Source organism: Pan paniscus, chromosome 10, assembly GCF_029289425.2.
Source record: "Pan paniscus chromosome 10, NHGRI_mPanPan1-v2.0_pri, whole genome shotgun sequence".
In the NCBI taxonomy this organism is placed as follows: Eukaryota; Metazoa; Chordata; class Mammalia; order Primates; family Hominidae; genus Pan; species Pan paniscus.
The window spans coordinates 55,842,132-55,863,598 of record NC_073259.2 but is presented as its reverse complement, the minus strand read 5'-3'; positions in this window follow the sequence as shown (position 1 = coordinate 55,863,598).

Genomic DNA, 21,467 nt, shown 5'->3' with positions numbered 1-21,467 from the left:
TCTAGTTTCATGTATTTTAGCAGAAAAACAAGACAAAAAATTATTTGTAAACATATTAGGCTAATATCAAAATCTAAGGAGAATAAGAATAATGTGCCAACTGGTCTACCTCCTGCACATTATGGTGGGTAGGCAAGAAGAATAAAGCACCTTATAAACATAATAGACATCCCAGGAGATCCTAAGGGTATGGTTAGGTATCCTATAAAGGAGAGCATTCTTAGAGAAAAAAAAAAGTATTCCAAGCTGCAACCTCTGATCTACTTCCTGACTGAGCTTTCCTTACTCAGTTAGTCTATGTATGTAGAAGAGATTCAGTAGCTGTTTGTAGTCATTTGCTAGGGCTGCCTTAAGAAAATGCTACAGACTCGGTGGCTTAAACAAAAGATTAATTTTTTCACCATTCTGGAGAGTACGAATCTGAGACCAAGGTGTCAACTGGGTTGATTTATTCCAAGGCCTTACCCTTCAACCTGTGGGCAACCACCTTTCATCTGTGTGTTCATATGATCTTCTGTGGGTCTGTTTAATCTCCTTTTATAATTTTTTTTGAGACAGTGTCTTACTCACCCAGGCTGGGGTGCAGGAGTGCAGTGGCATGATCACAGCTCACTGCAGCCTTGACCACCTGAGCTCAAGTGATCCTCCCACCTCAGGCTCCCTAGTAGCTACGATAACAGGCATGTGCCACAATGCACAGCTAATTTTCTGTGTGTGTGTGTGCGTGTGTGTGTATTTTTTCTAGAGACAGGGTTGGTCTCAAACTTCTGGACTTAAGCGATCCACCTTCCTCAGCCTTCTAAAGAGCTCAGAATACAGGCGTGAGCCACCACAGCCAACCTCCTTTTAAGGACAACAGTCACATTGGATCACAGTGCACCCTAATTTTACCTTAATTATCTCTTTAAAGGCCCCATCTCCAAATACAGTCACATTCTTAGTACTGAGAGTTAGGGCTTCAACATATGAATTTGAGAGATAATATGGTTTGGCTGTTTCCCCACCCAAATCTCATCTTGAACTGTAGTTCCATAAGAGGCTTTTTCCCCACCTTTCACTCTGCACTTCTCCTTCCTGCCATTATGTGAAGGAGGACGTATTTGTTTCCCCTTCCACCATGACTAAGTTTCCTGAGGTCTCCATAGCACTGCAGAACTGTGAGTCAATTAAACTTCTTTCCTTTATAAGTTATCCAATCTCAGGCAGTCCTTTATAGCAGCATGAGAATGGACTAAGGGGAGACACTATTCGGCCCACAACATAAATCAGTGTGATACCCCATCCTGATATTACACAGATGCCATCCTGTCTATCACACACACAAACACACATGCACGCACACACACACACACACACACACAAGTCTTTTAGGCTATTCAGCTATGTTTCACTCCAAGTTTTATAAATAGTACACATAGTATATACTACTATTAACAAGTAGTACATAGTAAATATTGAATGAAGAACTCAACAAATTTGGTGAATGATTTTATTTCTTTCAGTAAGTATTTAATATTTTTCTTAATGTTTGTGAATTTCTCCCTCATTTGGTGAATGATTTTATTTCTTTCAGTAAGTATTTAATATTTTTGTTAATGTTTGTGAATTTCTCCATCATTGGATTGTTAACAAACTTGGAGAATTTGTGAAGTTGTAGAGAAAGCAAGATGAAACAGAGAATAATTATTATAATCATCATTATCTCAGCCATATTGAATTTACCCCCAAAACTAAATTATATTAAATATATAAACCAAAACAAAACTGTTAATCTCCTCTTTCTCCAAAATTTGGCCTTACTTCTATCTTCCCCTTAGAAAACAGATCCACCACTTTTATTAAACCAAAAACCTGAGTTGTCCCTGAATCCTTTCATTCACAAAACACCCACATTCATTTTGTTAGCAAGTTTCACCAGCTCCACTTCCAAAATATATCCCAAATCAATTCAGTTTACATCCACTTTACTGTCTCTTATTTCTACCACTCTTGTCCAGGCCACCATCTTTTATCACATGGATTATTCTAATAGCTCTCCCCACCTCTAAATGCCTTCTTTACTCAGGAGCTGAGGTAATCTGGCTAAATGTTAATCAGATAACATAACTCTCCTATTTAAAGCTTCCTAGTGTCTTAGAATTAAATCCATACACACTTAAAAAGAATATCATGACCTGGCCTCTGCCTATCTTGTAGGACTTACCTTCCACCACATGCTCCAATAATATTTTTCTTTCTATTACCTACTATGTAGGGTTTGCCTTAGAGTCTTAGTTTCTGACAGATAGAACAGGTCTACTAACTGTTCTCTTTGATTAGAAACTTCTTCTGTTTAATATGGGTATCACTGAAATGTCACCTCCTCCAAGAAGTCTTTTTCTTATTCTCGTCTCAAGTGGCCTCCAAATCACTCTCTATTACCCTATTTTAATTTTCTGTATAGTGCTTACAGTTGTCTAGTATTTTTCTTATTTATTTTTATTTTTTCTCTCTATGCCTTACATGAGAATTTTGACCTTGACTGTCTTGATTGATGCTTTAGCCCCAGAACATAAAACAATGCATGATAGAGTGGTACTCAATAAATATTTATAAAATAAATGAGTTACCATCTGCTCTTTAGAATGACAACATGGGATTCTTGACCTTACATGATGGTCATCAAAATTCACCCTATAACTTTGTTTCTATAGCTGCTGTTAAGATTCCTGAGATCACTGAAAGAAATGAACAGGACCAATTGTGCTTATCTATTTCTTTTTACTCTTCAGTCAATGCTTTGCAACAAAGACAATGACTGTGATATCTGACCCTCAGGAGCTCTGATGAGAATCTACTCTTGCCCAATTCACTAACCTAGTCACTAATGACTTTTGGCAGCACAGGCAAGAGCTCTAAAAGAAAGCAAAAATCAGGAAATTACTCCCAGCACAGTTTGAATATTTATGAACTCCTGCTCATGGAAGTAACTATTAGTGGCTCAATGTCATGAAAAATAACTTTCTATACAAAACATAGGTAAAAATCAATTCCAAAATGGCATAAAATGCTTTTGCTATCTTGACTTCTTACAATCATATCTACTAGAAGTTTTTGACTACAGTATAATATTATATTAATAAGTTTGAGTAGTGAGAGAGAAAAACTCATTGCTTTCTAATTCTATCAAATTCTGCACAGTTGCTTAGATTTACTCCTTTAGAGAATTGTAAGGAATCAACAGATTTTTTTTACTTTCCCTGGGGATAAAGTATGACAAACTTCATCAGACTAAGAGAAAATAGTGACCATACCCTCTCCAGTAATCACGAACTTCTTTTTGGGATATGGCAGAACATAAGGAACACTTTGAGAAGCAGGGAAAAATTAACTTTTAATGTATTTGGGCAACAACATTTAAGGTCATCTGAATTAGCCGGACATATTGTTCAAGGAACAGCTGGTGGTTTTTAATTAGTGCTTAGTTTAGAAGTACAAAGTTGAATGTGCCTTAGTTTTGTTGGTCCTTTTCGAACTGATAAATCATTTCCTGTCTGCAGTGAGTTGGTTTAGTTTTGTCTTACTATAGATATAATCGTGCATTTTTCTCCCAACTGAGCTATGGATCAATAAAAGTTTATAAAAATCTTTGTTTTTAGGCTTAAAATATGATCTTAAAGACTACACTGTAGACCACTCAGCTTTTATTGACTATCCTGCTGACATTTTTAGTAATGAATCCTCATCCATTTTTGGCTTTGCCTTTCTATTCCTTAGTCACAGTCCACGTCTCCCTTAAAGTGTTATTTCTTTTTCTAATTCCCCATTCCCCTCACCGACAGTCACGGTCACAGATCTTTTACCAGAAAACGTATGAGCTGAGAAACATTCTGTATTTATCACACAGATGCCAAAAGAATAGATATTCCTTGATAAGAAAAAACATTAAAGTGTCATTTTCTAAGAAGTTCTTGGATTATAAAGCTTAATATATATGTAAGAAAAATAATTTGTCATTAATTATAGTTATTCATTAAAGCTTCCTTAGTCAAACAAGCATCATGAAATTTATAGATGATACTGAGTTATTTTGGTCAGTTATCCAGTTAGAAATTTGCTCCCCAAAGATGACTCTTCAGATTGCAAATACTAATTGGCTTTCAGTGGGTAACAGTGAGTATGCATAGTTACACATTTAAGGAAAGAAGCCAGGCAACTGGACTCCCCACTGCTTAACAATGGTCTTGTGTCTAATTCAAAAGTACTGCTTGACAGGAAAATCCTTATTGTCATGATTGCTCATGGTTGACCATGTTTTTCTAACAATGTTAGCTATTCACCTGAGGGCATCTTATTTCACACAAAGAGCAATGACTCACAGGAACTGGGAAGAAAAAGAAAACTGACCAATTTCCTGAATACCTCTCTTACTGCTATATAATTAGCATTTGGCTATATGTATCATTTTATTTTTAGATGACATTTTAGGGAACACTATTAAATAATAACAGGTAGCTAAAAGGAGGTGGCCCGTAATCATGCTAAGAATAGAAGAGAAGTGTAATGCAAAGTCAAAAAGTTGAACAATTTGATTTGAAACCTGGCCCTGACATGTATTAACTATATTTCATTTTGAAAACTGCATAATCTGAGTTTTAATTTCCTGATTAGTAGATAGTAAGTATGCTTACTTTACTGAGTTCTTAAAATGATAAATGAAATAAATAAGGAATATATGGCATTTTGCAGAGTTTGTTTCACATTATATAAATAAGAATTTTCTATCATTATCATGTATGTTGACTAACTTGACTAACAGTTCACCAAACCATTTCATCCTAATGGAAAGGAAACAGACATAGAGGATTAAATAATTTGTCCAGATTACAACTAGTTAGTAACAGCCAAAAATAAAAGCCATGTTTCTAAATTTCAGAGCTGTATTCTTTCCATAGCTATGACTCCTTCCTCTGACATTTCTGACATTGCTCCATGGAGTTAATCAGACAATTTAACTTTAGAGTTAGAATCGTCAATTAACTCACTGACAACCTCATGCAGCTGGTGAAGTGGGGGGTCATTCTGAAGAAGAAAGTGTTTATGTATTGAAATAAGGAGACATGGATAATCTGTTTTCATGATCAGAAGAACAGACTCGTTCCAGAAAATCAAAATGCTTTTAAATCAACATGTTTTTAATGGATCCTATTCTTTTTATGTTGTTGCCGTTTCTAAGGGAGGGTCTGGAAATCAGAAATGGTTGCTGTTGGCAGCTATGAGGATTGGGTGTGTAGCTGCTACTGACATTATAGGAGACAGAATAAGTTTTGTTAGGAAGATAAATCCAGCTAGCTAGCACTGTAGCTAGCAATAATTATGTACATGTAGTGATAGTACACACATAACTGAAATGGATGTTTAATGATGTGCTAGCAAGTCAACTAAACCTTTTAATGGATCTTGTTATGGGTGAGTTGATATAAATGGGGATATCTTGAAGTAAAAGAAAGTAGAAGCAGCTCATAGAAAGGGATATTAATTATTTTCTTGTAGAGGGACATCTTTTTAGTCTTTTTCTCTTACCTCCTCTCCCCCCTCCCCACCGCCCACATACACATAAAAAAGTATTTCTAAAGGAAAGAAATAATATTTAGATTAGTATAAAGATAGCCCAGATATCACAGGTGAAGAGGAAAAATAACTAAGTCAATGACACAGAAAGTAACCATCAGAAAGCCAATGCAAGCAGCACAAAGAAAAACAATGAGTTTAGTGGCACAGAAAGAAAGAAATCCGAGTAGAGAGAAAGAAAGAAAGCCAAAGAGGCACAATAGTATAGTGAAGAATAGAAAGTAAGGACACTGGAGGAAAAAAAACAGGTGACAATTAATGCTAGAGAGAGGAGACTGAGTTGAAAGCAGCAGCAGAACACCCAGATGGAAGCCAATCCGTGAGCTCATTTTAGAGCATCTTTCTCCTTCGGTCATAGTAACTCTCCTCCTTTATGCACCTTCTCTGCAAATACCTGAAATATGAGGTAGCTATGACCTGCCAGGTCCTCTTGTTAAGAGGTTCTCAAAATAGATATCTCATTTATGAAATAAGCAGATTTCATATAGATGCTGAAGTTCCTAATATCAGCAGAATCCCATTATTTTTGGACATAGTTAAAAACAGAGAGGGAGCCCACCTGTTTCTGTAACGGTCAGTGAAGCTATTCAGATCACTCATGCCACATCACAGAAATATATAGCTAGACAAACATTTTTAATTAAAAAAAATTAAATCTTTCATAAAAGCATTATGGAAAGGCAGTAAGGAAGAGCCAAGCCAAAAGTGAAGAGAAAACAAGGACCCAGACTGAGAGGCAAACACCGAAGCCACTTTTGCCCTGAGAGCATTTGCTGATAATATAAAATTAGACTCCTAGTTTTGTCCATTTCGTGAGGTGAGAGCAACGTAACTTAGAATTCAGAACCAGCATAAAATATATTTTAGCAGATTTAGATTTGAGCATCTCTACTCCAAGCTGGGATTCCCTAAAGGTTGTGCCATCAAGGTTAAGGAGAACAGAAATTGAGGCAGTTATTAATGGGGAATTTGATCCCAGGCTTAACTTTCTTGGATCAGGGAATTTCAAAACCTAAACTTGGTTTAAGTAGTTACTGACTAGTAATGTGCTTTGGTGCTTGACAGAACCAAATGATATCTCCTTTAGAGGAAGCTGTCTACATAATCACAAATCAATCTTGCAATTTTTCACATGCAATATTGAATATATATTCAATGATAATAGGGAACACAAGAAACTGGATTCTGTAAGTTCAAACGAGAACAAAAATGAAAGAATTCGAACCAAAGAGACTTGAAAAACTAGAATTATCAAATGTAGATGATAAAGCAACAATGTATACAAAGAAATAAATGTATTTGTTTGGCAATCTTGAAATTTTAATTAATACATAACTATCATGAGAGCTCTTTTAACAAATTTAAGATGCAAGGAAAAAATAAAAAAGGAAATTAATTATTCCTAACATATATAAAGTAGCATGTATGAATATGTATGTATTACAATGATTTAAAATGCAGTCCTGTTCCTGGACAAATATTAACATAATATCTTTAGACAAATTACTTAGGAAAACAGCTTTAAATCAACAGGTTTTACTTATGGTATGGGAGGGTTGTTGGCGAGATATCTATACAACTGGGTATATATAGCAGTGAGAATGAAACAATGATCTAAATTTCTGTTAATAAAGATTGATAATTGGTCAGACATTTATTGCTTAAAGCCAAAATTCTAGCTATCTTTTTCTAAGGGTACCTTATTGAATTTTGTAAGGCTCACTTTTAAAAAGGGCATAAGTGGGAACTATGGATAGATATAGGGATAATTTTGGAATAAATATAATACAATCTTGAGCATGTAGAGACCCTCTAATTAGACAACAGATCTGTCTACATGTAATGATAATTCTGTCTAGAGTCATGCTTCTTAAACTCTGAGACAGGATCCCGCTCTGTCACCCAGGATGGAGTACAGTGGCATGATCATGGCTCACTGCAGCCTTATCCTCCCAAGTTCAATTGATCCTCCTGTCTTAGCCTCCTGAGTAACTGGGACCATGGGTGTGCACCACCATGCTTGGCCAAATTTTTTATTATTTGTAGAGATAGAGGTCTCACCATGTTTCCCAGGCTGGTCTTGAATTCTTGGGCTTACACAATCCTCCCACGTTGGCCTCTCAAAGCGCTGAGATTACAGGTGTGAACCACTGCACTCAGTCTTTCTTATACTTTAATGTGTACATGAATCACCTGTGTATCTTGTTAAACTACAGATTTTAATTCATTAGGTCTGGAGTAAGCCTGAGAGTCTACATTTTCTAATGAGCTTCAGGTGACGCTGATGCTGGTGGTTTTGACTAACAAGCAATGGTTCTTCAACTTTAGTCTTCATTAGAATCACCTAGAGGCTTCTTGAACTAGAGTTCTGGTCTCCACCCACAGAATTTTTGACTCAGTGGCTCTAAGTTGGAGCCTGAGTTTTCTTCATTTCTCAAAAAAAAAAAAAAAAAAAAAAAATCCCTGGTAGCGCTAATACTGCTGGCCCAGGTGCTGGATTTTGAGATCCACCAATTTGTTGTATAGGATTTGAAACAGGCAATAGAAAATGCCAAAAACACACAACAAAGTAGCTTTGTTCATCATCCAAGGCTCAAGCCAATCAAGCTTCACTGGCGAAAGCACCACAAGGAGCCTGGGCTAATAAACTCTGCCAGATATCTTGACTCCTAATTAGCTCTAGTGATTGCAAACATTCCATTGATATGCTGGGACACACTAGCTTCCTGAGCCTAGTCAGAAAAATGGTTTGAAGTTCAGGAATTAAACATAACACTATTGGTATTATTTCATATGTACAAAAAACTTATAATCAACTAGTAGCCATTTTTACAGAAAAGGAGGGCCAGAGAGGTTGCTTGAGATCACACAGCCAGTGGCACAATTAAAATCAGCAAGGCCTCTATTACTATTGTGTAAAATGAAATACTATTCCACAGTACACGGTGATTCCATCCAAACCTTTTCTCCTTGAAGCAGATGTTCCTTGAAATGTAAGGTAACACTATGAGCTTGGGGAAGAGAAGTCACTCAATTCTTTTCTGAAAGTAATTAGGCAGAAGATTGGGAATTATTTACTGCCAAGGTATTTAAAACACTTCTATTAACAGAAAAAAAGGAGGGACAGGAAACTGGCTTTTATTGAGCAGCTATAATTTTCAGACCCTATGCTACATACTCTCTCCAACAAATTTATGTTTGATCCTCATAACACAGTTTAAGGATGAAGACCTTGGACCTCAAAATTAAAGTCACTATTCCAAAGTCAAACACCTAAGAAAAAGCAGAGTTATTTATTCCATTTCTAAGGAATAGAACCCAATGTGCCATGCTCTTGGCAAGCAGAACATTGGAGGAGGTAAAGAAATGGCCCCTCGGTAGAGAAGTAGTCCAGTGATTTAGAAGAAAGACTAAAGATTGACTGAGTCCATTACATCTACAGGACATACGTAAAATCAGCCCCACCCTTATATTGAACCTAGACACATATATTCAATCACTAAATTGTTTTATAAGGATGTACCCTAGAAATGCTGCACCAGAAATGGACAAAGTTGAAATTACCTTTCCTCGAAAACTAATTTATTCACTTGTAGGCCTTATTTTAGAAAATGGCAAAATCATTTTAAGCAATGCTGAAACCTGGGAGTCATCTTGACTCTTCCTTTTCCAAAACCACTACATCCACATCTGTCACTAATATCTTTCAACTCTACCTTCCCATGATATCTTAAAACATCTATTCCTCTCCATCTTTCTTCCCTTACCAGAATTTAAAAGTAATTAACTACCTTTTATCTTGATTATGAGAATATTTTGCTAACTGGCATTCTGTGGTATCAAAATATTTTCCTAAAAGTCACATGATCTGACCACCCCCTGGCCCCTCCACCCAGGATCCTCCCAAAAAACACCTTACGTAGTATATTCACCCTACCATGGTCCTGTTCCTGATGTTTTTCTCAGCCTTGATTCTCTACTCTCCACCAAGGTCACTGAATCATATTAGTTTCCTGAACACAAAATGCTATTTCACACTTTTTTGTCATGGCCAACCTGCCTGAAGGAGCACAAAATGTAGTTTATAGGTCCTAGATAAACAGCCTGTTATCCTCTGGAATAAAAAAAAAAAAAAAACATTAATCGGATGCAATGTCAGACTCACTTGAAAGATTTCTTAAGAAAACTTTTAGTCTCCCGAATGCCACAAACTACAGTCACGAATCCAAGCAGAGGTTCTCTGAGTGTTCCTTTTAATTTTTCGTTTACCTAATCAGAATACCTAATCAGAAAGGTTATGTGCAGTGTGCCATCGGTGCTGGAAGGGGTAGTAGGGTTTCAATAGCTCAGAAGATCCTCCAAACCTGTCAGGGTAGAAAATAAACACAAACCAAGTGCCTACTTTGGGCCAGGATCTCTTAATGCCTAAAATCTAAAGGAGGACTTATCAAAGTTTTATGTGCATAAGAATCACCTTCAGTCTTCTAGGATGGGGCTGAAATTCTGAATTTTATTGCACTTACAAGTGATGTTATTGGTGTCCGTCCACAGAGCACAATTTCAGTAGCAAGACTCTAGTCTATTACAACACATCCTGCTGACATGGCACTGGGTTTGAAATCCTCACAATTATTATTTCTTTGTAATACCCTGAGCAAAAGCTGGCCTGCAGCTGATGGCATACTATGCATGTTTAGACATATATTACCTATTCGGGCATGCCATAGGGACTACAGCAGCCATGAATGGGATGCATACACTTGGATTAAAGGAAACAAGGTGATAGGATGGCAAATTTTGCCTATAGAGAAAGTAAGGAGGCTAGAGATGCCTCAATGGTGGCAGTCTGAGGAATGCAAGGAAAAAAGGATGAGAAACACCAGTGACAAACATCTTCATGGTCATCATAACTATCATTTTGTGAATATCTGTTATGCTCCCAGGTGTGCACTTTTAAGATAGGCTTTGACTAAAACATATATGAATCATTTTCCTTTTCTGCTTCTATTTTGGCACAGAAAACATTTAGGATGTTGTAATATATGTAACGAACAAAAATTTTTCTTTGTCTTTTGAAGTTGAGCCATAGGCATAAAATATTGTTTTGTTTCAGAAATGACCTTCATCCACTGACCTGAGTCTAAGCATGAAATGCTGCTTCTCCAACTTGCTGGTTCATGTCTTCCTGGAGCAGATGTGTTGGCTATTTTTGCCCAAGGGCTAGGAGACTTTGATCCCAAGAAAACACGCACTTAAGGCATTTTATTTGTGCCCTGACTGGCCTGAAGCTGAGTCCCCTAGGGATGCCGTGCTGCATTCCTCATTTCCAGTGAAACAGATTAACTGAGATGTTTATGCCCCAATCTAACAAAGATCATCTTAGAGACGAATACAATCCTGTCCATGCTAATACATATTAGCATGGATATATTATATGTATATATACATATTATATATAGTATATATTATATATTATGTATAGTATATAATATATAGTATATATAAGATATAGTATATATAGTATATACTATATATAGTATATACTATATATTATATATTGTATATGTTTTATATATATATATGTAACATTCCCAGTATCTTTGTTAACAATTTCCAGAAAGCTTTCTAGAAAATCAAAGTCAGTGACAGTTATAGAGCCCTAGGAGAAGGCAATAAACTAACTTAGTGGCCAGAGTATCTTCTAAATGTGTTTCCTGTCCCTTCAGCTACTACACAAATATTTAACAGGATCTGAGGCTGAACAAGACACTAAATCTATATCTGCATACTCGTTTACACATGTATAATCACAAAGGCTACATTTGCAAAATATATGACATATCAAGTTTTCTACACAGTACATTTTGTATTAAAAGGCATAAAAATAGTCATTAAAATTGGATTCTCTAAAAACTGCAAGATAAAAACCATCCTTGGCCGGGCGCAGTGGCTCACGTCTGTAATCCCAGCACTTTGGGAGGCCGAGGCGGGAGGATCACGAGGTCATGAGATCGAGACCATCCTGGCTAACAAGGTGAAACCCCGTCTCTACTAAAAATACAAAAAAATTAGCCAGGCATGGTGGCGGGTGCCTGTAGTCCCAGCTACTCAGGAGGCTGAGGCAGGAGAATGGCGTGAACCCGGGAGGTGGAGCTTGCAGTGAGCCGAGATCCCGCCACTGCACTCCAGCCTGGGCGACTCAGTCCCCAAAAAAAAAACAAAAAAAAAAAACCAAAAACTATCCTTGGAAGTCTGTGTTACAAGGCTCTTCACCATTTTATTCTGGCTAACCTGTCACAACTCATCTCCTGACATGCATACTGGCCCCTCTTATAATGCTAAACTCCTGTAATATTGAGCTACCTGTTGTTTTATGAATGTTTCAGGCAATTTTATACCTTTGTCGTTTTTGTGTGACCTATTCCTTCTGCCTTTCTTCCTTTTTTTTTTTTTATAGTAAACTCCTATTCATCCTTCTAAGTCCAGCTTAAATATCACTTCCTCCTGGCCGTCTGCTTCTTCTCCTGAATCAATCCATATTTGATCATGGTGCTATACTTTATATGTTCTTTTCTTATTACACTTATTACACAATATATTATAGCTATTTGTTTATATGTCTGTCTACTCTACAACCATGAGTAATTTATTTGTTTTCATCTTTGTAACTTTAGTACCTAATATGGTACTCAAAAATGCTTGTGGAATTGAAATTAAATTGAAGAACACAGAAGAAACTGCAGTAGAATCTAGTTCACTGTTGACCAAACACCTTTTAGAATGGAAAGAGATTTTAACAATCACGTAGTTCAGGGGTCGAATTATACAGATATGGAAACGAAGGCCTGGGGAGGTTTGTTGACTTGCTGAAGCTCATAGTTGGTTAATGGCATAGCCTGAATTAGAATTTGGTTCTAGGCCATACCAGTGCTGCCACAAGTTGTTTTTCTTTTTGTTTGTTTGTTTGTTTTAGAGATGAGATCTCATTCTATTTCCTGGGCTGGAGTACAGTGGCATGATCATAGTTCACTGCATTCTTTAACTCCTGGGCTGAAGTTTTTTCCCTGCCTCAGCTTCCCAAGTAGCTAGAACTACAGGCACACATTGCCTCATCTGGCTAATATTTTTATTTCTTATAGAGATCGGGTCTCACTATGTTGACCAGGCTGGTCTCAAGCTCCTGGCCTCAAGTGTCTCTCTCTTCAGCCTTTCAAAGTGTTGAGATTGCAGGCGTGAACCACTGTGCCCAGCTCACAAGTACTTTTTGAACATGTAAAACAAATACTGGACTATCTTGTATGAATCTGTCTGATGACATGCCTCACATGTTCATCGATCTGGTGCTATTATAGTATCTTTCCTTATGTAAGCAATAAGCATGATTCCGTTATGTCCGTGTTTTCCCCATGTGAGAAGAAGCTGGTAACAATAATTTTAGTTTTATCTTGAATAAATAATGCCATGGGACATTCAATTGTACACTATGCCTCCCTTTCACTTAAAGTGGCCAAATTCATAAACCCATAAATATATTCATTATGGAAAATATTTTCCCCCTCTTATTCAATGCTGTACTATTTTTCTATTCTATCAATTATAGAATGATGGAGAAATTGGTCACATACTAATTCCTCAATTGTAGGAGTCCATAGTAATGTCCCACTCACAGTCTTTAACTCTTTAACTCAGCATAGGCAGGGCAGGAGAGATGGGTGATACTGAAAGGCCAGAGTCAGCAAGGTTTTCTCTTTCCCTAAAGAACCAGGTGCATGGAAGTAAAAGGAAAGGAAAGACTCTGACAATACACTTCCACCTGTTCTTCACCCACCTTGAGTTGATGCATCCTCAAACAATGATAACAACGGGCTGAAATCTATGGAACCAGAAAACTAATTCCGAGTCTTAGAGTCTCTAGTCATGTGCGTGAAGTGGTTCCCTGATTTTCCAATTTTTCTCACTTATAAAATAGAAAATTTGAACAATAATAATTCAAAAAAAGATGGCATATGGAAGAGGTATTATGCTAAGCACTTGGTGGATATTACTTTATTTAAAAGTAATAAATACTTGTTTATTATTATTTACTTGTTCATATTATTTTCTTCATTTTACACATGTATGCTAAAGATATGTTAGAGATATGGTTCAAGTCCCGGCTTGTCTAAGTCCAAAACCCACCTTCTTAACTACCTTTTGATACATTCTCCAAAATTGTATGATCTAATAAAACTTGAAAATCAGCCTGAATGTATATGAAGTGACATAACAAAGAAACTCATTAGTATTCTACCTTCTGGGGAAGTAGTCACCCCTTTCACTCTGCACACTAGTTTCATACAAATTAGATCAGACAAACATGCTAAATTGCACACAGGAATATGTACAGCCCACAGCTCTGCTCAACAGCATCTGGCTGCCTCTGAGAGAAAGAAGTGAGCTTTCAGTCTCTAGCAATAAGTCTTGTACTGTGCAAGTGTAATCTTAAATTATCCATTTTACCTTCTGTAAATCCCAATTTTGTTTCAAAAATCAAGACAATCTACATCAACCCACTCTGTTACAAAGAGGAAAAGATAAGCACATACATGTGTAATCAAAGCCCATCCCCATACACTGATGTGGCATTTAAATGAAGAAGCATAGAGACAGAAAGGACAGTAGCAGTCATTGAGCCTAAGCTTTAGAAGAAAAATGGACAACCCAAGATTGTCCTTAAGTTCTAAATATGGCTTAACCCAAGATTGGCTTAAGTTTTAAATATGTATACAACAATCAATTGCTGCTTCTTTTCTAAAGGTCTCCTTTGATCAAATTATAGATATTGCTTAGTTACATTATAGATACAAAAGGAAGGAGGGGAGGACAAAACCTGAACTAGTAGCCAATAATCCTTTTCTCTATTTTTGCCTAGATTTCCAGCTTCTATGTAGCCTTGGTTAAACCGTGTCTTTTCTTAGGACCTCATTTTCATTTACAAAATGAGGAGTTTAGACCAAATTGTTCCTGAAGTCTTTTCCATTTGTACTAAAAGTAGATGCTATATTTATGTGTTAAATAAATGCACTGCTAAGTGCGTGATTACTGAAGACTTCTCACATGCAGTGATCTATTGATTCATTCATTCATTCAGCAAATACTTATTGAGAGCCTACTGTGTGCCAGAAACTGATATATATGTTCAGAATACATGAAAGAACTAAACAGACAACTTATGCTTCACTTCGTGCGACTGTCGCCTTTACTTTCAAGCAATGCACAGAAAAAAAAAATCCATGTGCACTACTTTAGAGGAATCAAAATGAGATGCATCCCAAAGAGTCTGGAACATTCTTTTTTGGCACATTGGTTTTAAGTATACTGCTCCTCAACCTTCTTTAATGCTGTAATAAGAGTGTTATGCTGTAATGTGTATGTTTCTCAGGAGCAAAACTTTGTTTTCCAACTCCCCTATGTCAGCAGTGTTTGTCAGCATAATTGGCACCCATTGCCTTGTTTGTAATGGCTTCCTTGTTCACTGGCTGGCCCTGGAGTTATCTCTACCAGAGTCACCATATGTCCTTCATTTGCCCACTGTTGCAAAGATTTTCCTGAAACTTTAGCAGTGCTCCCTTAAAATGTTCTGTTATTACCAATTTGTATTACAGGAAAAAAAAATCATTCACATCAGGGGATAGGGCACAGGATGACCAACTAGATGCAGTCAAGAAGCACCACTCCCACCAAGAGAGACCAAATTATTGAGTAAACCATCATAATTTGGGCAGATCTTTGGAGATAAAAAAAGTAATAGTGGATGGAGAGGCAATGCTGAAGACCAGGTTGAAGAGGGAGGAAGGTGAGAACCCTGTGTGGGGTGTCCACATGCCAGGGTTAGTTCCTGGCCCCAAATGGCTCCTGGGAAAGGGGTGAGTGAGGGAACTGACGGGTGCATTACGCTTGCAACAGACCTGTAAGATCCTAGCTACAGGGGACCTTGTATCCCCCATGGATGTGTGAGCTGGCAGTGGATTTCCCTGGGGAACAGGCAGAGACAGGCCTTTGGACAGCAAGGGACCTGGGAGCTTTTGTGAGCCAGGCAAGTCCAGCAGACAACGGCCATAGATGCCAATTCCTCAGAGATCCCCATTCTCCTCCAGAAGGCAGAGCCCCAGCTGATCTCCAAGCCAGGAGACAGTGGGGCTAGCTTCCCTATGAGACTGAGGCACATCTGCTCTACAAGGCTTCATGCCTGCTGGTCCCTCCCAGGGTCCATGCCTAGTCATCCTGCAGGAGAGGTGCAGGAGTGGGTGCACAGTGCAGCCCCCACAGCCCAGCCTGAGTATGTTGCTGCACCTGAATGTTTTTTGGGTGACCCAGGAACATATAAGATCCCCCAGGAGAGTTGGAACTGGAAGCTGAACCCCAAGATGTCCCACTGCCCCCAGGGCTGCAGTGCACAACTCAGGAGTACAGAGCCAAGATCTGTGGCTGATACTCAAGCAGGGGAGAAGACCTATCCCTCGGAGCAATGAGAGAAACAAGATGCGTGGGCTTCTGGGTAGGGTGGGTGCAGTGCATGCCTCCCTCCATAGGGCTGATCCAAAGAGAGTGTGGCATATCTCCCTGCCACAGTCTCTGCCCAAGGTGCCACCATAGCTGAGAATATCTGACAAAAGAAATGCAGGAGCAGCACCAGCTATCTGGAGGGGGCTCCCCCAAGGCCCAGGAGCAAACCTGGTGAGGGGGCTATCTCTTTCCCCTACTACCCCACTGTCAAGGATGCTTGCTAATGTGAGGAAGTACAAAAGAGCCCACAGGCTGGGCATTAATCTAGCTATGGGTCATTACTCCTAAGTGTCATCTATTGGATTACAGTTCAAACTACAACACCAAAAATTTATTCTGATAATATAGACACCTGTGAAACCAAGCACACTAATTCACTCACACATAAAAATCCTATACAGAGCACTGGCCATCTGAAAGCATCCAGAAGCAAAGCCAACTGACTATACTCAACTTAGACCACAGTTAAAAGAACACTAACTCTCCCCAATGAGAAAGAATTAACACAAGAATTAATTCTGTCAGTACAAAAAGCCAGAGCCCCTGTATTAGTCTGTTCTCAAGCTGCTATAAAGACATACCCAAGACTGGGTACTTTATAAAGAAAAGGAGGTTTAATGGCCTCACAGTTCCACATGGATGGAAAGGTCTCACAATAATGGCAGAAGGTGAGGGAAGAACAAAGCCATGTCTTTCATGGCAGCAGGCGAAGAGAGAAATGAGAACCAAGCAAAAGGGGTTTTTCCCTTATAAAACCATCAGATCTTCTGAGACTTATTCACTACCATTCACTACCAAGAACAGTATGGAGGAAACTGCCCCATGATCAAGTTATCTCCCACCAGGTCCCTCCCACAACACATGGGAATTATGGGAGCTACAATTCAGGTTGAGATTTGGGTGGGGACACAGCCAAACCATATCATACTGCCTCTGGCCCCTCCCAAATCTCATGTCCTCAAATACGAAGAAGGTTGTAATTATGGAGATAAAGTCTAGGTAATGAACTGATTGTTTCACTAATGTTTACGTTTTTACATCTATGGCCTCTCAGTTTCAGCACAATAAATGGTGGCTTCCTTTCTTAACCTTTCCTAATATCCTATCCAAGTTTCTATAATGAAATCAGCTGTTTATCCCAATGGACAATTCTAACTTCCTAGGTGTTAGGAGCACCTATCTCATTTACCAACTCACTCACCAATGAATCAAAAAAGCAACCCAAAACCAAAAGAAAATGTCAAGTATTGGGTTCAAGCCCTAGATTCAACTACTTTACCATCTGCATGATTTTAGGCATGTTGATCTTTCTAGACTCAAAATTTTTCAGCTGTAAAATGATAATCTATAGTTGCTTTACAAATCTTTGTGGGTTTTATGTAAAGATACAAAAACTCATACTCTTCGGCTTTGTAAATTTGGGTCTTTCATAAATACAATTAATAGTATTGTTTCTTTTATTGGTATATATGAATATATTCAACTTAAGTAAAACTAGTTTATGATTCTATATGTTTACAATGTGTAACAGATTTATTTTCTGTTACAAATTATACCCTAGAGAGAAATTAAAACCTGGAATCTGTGAAAAGGCAGCCAATATTTTTCTCTCCTTATCCTGGAAAGTCAGCAAATAGCAGCATAATGAGACAAGCATAGTAATTACACTATTTGCAGAACTAATTCTATGTGATATGATGAAAATGTCCTCCTGGCCCTCAATAAAACATAAATAAGCAATTTTGTCTGACAAAGCATTATTTTTAAAAGACAGTAATTCACTCCTTACCTTTATCTTCTTTCACTTTCCACTCTAGGATTTTGTATTATTTTGCAAAGTAGAGATGATTCATTTCTGAAAAATGGCAACCATTTTCAGTGTTGGCATAGGAGGGTGACAATATTGTTGGTGAATAATTCTGAGCGCATGTCTCTATACAACATCCTAGATTCTCCAGCCTCTTTTGATGACCAAACATGTCTATTTCATTTTTATCTTCTGTTTTCTAATAAAAACCTAAGTTGTTTTTGAGCCAGATTATGGGATCAATAAACTAAGCACTTTAAAGTGTATATATTCAATCTGTAACTAATTGCCCATAAAACATCACTGGAAATTAAATGAGGGAGAAGAATGTATTTATCAGAAATCATCTTGAGAGTGTCCTACATGTTACTGAATTGAATGATCCTTTATTGCGATGTATGCTGGAAGAAAGGGGTTTTTCATGAAGCACAACTTCCCTCCCTATACCCTCCCACAAGTCCCTCCTCACAAAGGTGTATGAAATGGACCCTAAACTACCTTGTAAGGATGTCATCAAGGTGTCAGCAGGATTGTATTCCTTCTGGAGGCTTTAGAGCAGAATCCATTTCCTTAACCTTCCCAGTTCCTAGAGGCCTCCTGCCTTCCTTGGCCTGTGGTCCCTTTCTCAAATCACTCTGACCTCTGCTTCCATCATCATGTCTCCTTCGGTCATTCTGACCTTCCTTCCTCCATTTTCTAAGACTCCTTGTAATTATGTTGGACCTACTGAACAGGCCGGGGTACTATTCTCATCTCATGATGCTTAACCTAACCATATCTGCAAAGTATCTTTTGCCACTTAAGGTAACACATTCACCAGTTGTAGAGATTAGGAGGTAGACACCCCTGGGGAGCCATTATTCTTCTTAGCATACTGCATATACTATTCTGGAATAAAAAGGATGTGAATTTAAACCCTGAATCATTATTTGTTCTATAGGACTTTAAGCAGATTGCTGAAATAGTAACCTCTTTCCAAAGCTATAAATTGGTGATCTTAGTTATATCTGCCTCATAGAGTCGTTGTGAGAGTCAAATAGGCCACAAAGCTAGTTGAATAATGCCAACACAGTGACTACATCTTATTCTCTAGACTAATATTTCTCAAATTTCAGTGACTAATGACCCTTTTCAAGAAAAAAATTTCTCTTCAGCATTGATAAAATATATAAATTATTTTGTTACTTAAATAAGTACAGCATAAAACTGAGTTAGCTTTTGTTTACAATTCTTAAACAAATATATGAAGCAAATTTACAGGGCAAATTAATAGACTTAAGCAATGCTTGTAACCTAAATTACATACTTGCTACTATGCCATTGGACTTTTCCAGTTAGACTTTCTTACTTACTATGTGTGTGTGTGCACGCGTGTGTGTGTGTAAGTGTGTTTTGAGATGAGATGGGGTCTCACTCTGTCACCCAGGCTGGACTGCAGTGGTGTGATCGCAGCTCACTGCAACCTCCACTTCCTGGGCTCAAGCCATCCTCCCACATCAGCCTCCCAAGTAGCTAGGTGCACCACCATGTCCGGGTAATTTTTTGTATTTTTGGTAAATATGGGGTTTTGCCATGTTGTCCAGACTGTTCTCAAAATCCTGAGCTCAAGCGATCTGCCCACCTCAGCCTCCCAGAGTGCTGGGTTTACAGATGTGAGCCACTGTACGAGGCCAGTGTTCATATTTGCTATAGTTTTATGATACCCAAAACTCTCACCATCTTTCAATATTCAAATTATGCATTGGGAAACATTTATGAGTAGGATGGTCAGCCATGTTATCATTGGGCCTCCACACATCGCCAGCCTGGGTATAAACATAAAATCAAACACAAGTGGCTAGTTCACATTGCAGTATCAACTCTAAGAACATCTAGCACTGCATTTTCTAGTACAATAACCACTAGCCATTAAAGAGAAGTTAATATAAAAAATTAATATTTAAGTTAATATTTAATTAAATTACCAGCCTGGCCAATATGGTGAAACCCCTCTCTACTATAAATACAAAAATTAGCCAGGCGTGGTGGCACAGGCCTGTAGTCCCAGCTACTCGAGAGGCCGAGGCAAAAGAATTGCTTAAACCCAGAAGGCAGAAGTTGCAGTGAGCCGAGATGGAGCCATTGCACTCCAGCCTGGGCAACAAAGCGAGACTCCATCTCAAAAAAAAATTAATTAATTAATTTAATTAAAGTCTCTGTTCAACTACCCTAGTCGCATGTGGCTGTGGTTATCATATGAGACAGCATAAAATACATTTTAATTATTGTGGAAAGTTGTGTTTTAAAATTTTTATAGAGAATTATGTACCTTTAGACAATGTCTAAAAAAGCTGCTGCTTAGGAAACACTATAGTAGATGGCTGGCCATGAGAAAAGGAGTTATTTCTGTTGTATTAACTGCTTTTTTCCCTAGTGCTTAGTGCTTAATAAACACTTGTTGAAAGATTGAAATTCCAGTTTAAAAGGCAAACTGTGTATATAAATTATGTTTTCAAACTAAGAAGTTCTGTGATGGAATAGATGTACTAGGGACAGAGATAAAATGTATAGATCTTTTGTTTATCAAAAGATACATGAACCTATTTAAAATAAATGCTTTTCACATAGCTAATTATTTCACCATGTTCACCATAAATAAACAAATCAAATTTTAATTATTGTTGTTCTATGAATAATGACCATCAATTTTTAGGTTAAAATATTTTGATTTATTAATCATGCTAAATGAACACTGTCAAAACAACAGATTTTATGGAAACTAAGACAACATCAAAGGTACAATATACATGTTGTTATTGGTACTAATTAATGTCTTTACATATCTACTAACTTCACTGTAGAGAATAAATATGTTTTTGCAAATTTATATACAAATTCTAATTTTAACAATCAAATCTTTCTTTTATTAAACTAGGGCATTTGCTGTGGAAAGGAACCCTTATTCTTTTTGGTGTTGTAGTTCTTGTTTTGCTTTCAAACAATGAAAACATTATGTAATTTGAAAAATTATCCCCATGCTGTTTGTGTTGTAAATCCATGTTTGTTTATTAAAGCTTTTACTCTTGAGACTATATTGATAACAATCTAAATATTTTACCTTCATCTTATATAAGCTTCACGTGTTGGTATTAAAAAATCCTCTTGTAATAAACACAACTCTAAGAGTTTAATGTTTACATGCTAGAGAAATGAAATAAGCTTATCAATGATGAAATAGATATATGTATCCTACTTTCTGGAAAATAACATGTTTCATTACTTGGCTGTTTGATTTACAAAAATTATAGATTGTATTGGATGTCCCATGAATGTGCCTGGTAAAATATAATGGAATACTTATATTTCTCTTGAGAATACTCTAATATAATATATTTGTATTTCTCTGAATTTGAAGGGAACAGCCTAAAACTATCAAAATGCAAATGTAACATAATTTTGCCAGGAACCTACTCCTTCATCAGGAAATATAGACCACAATAATTTAATTCATGCTGGAAAACAATGC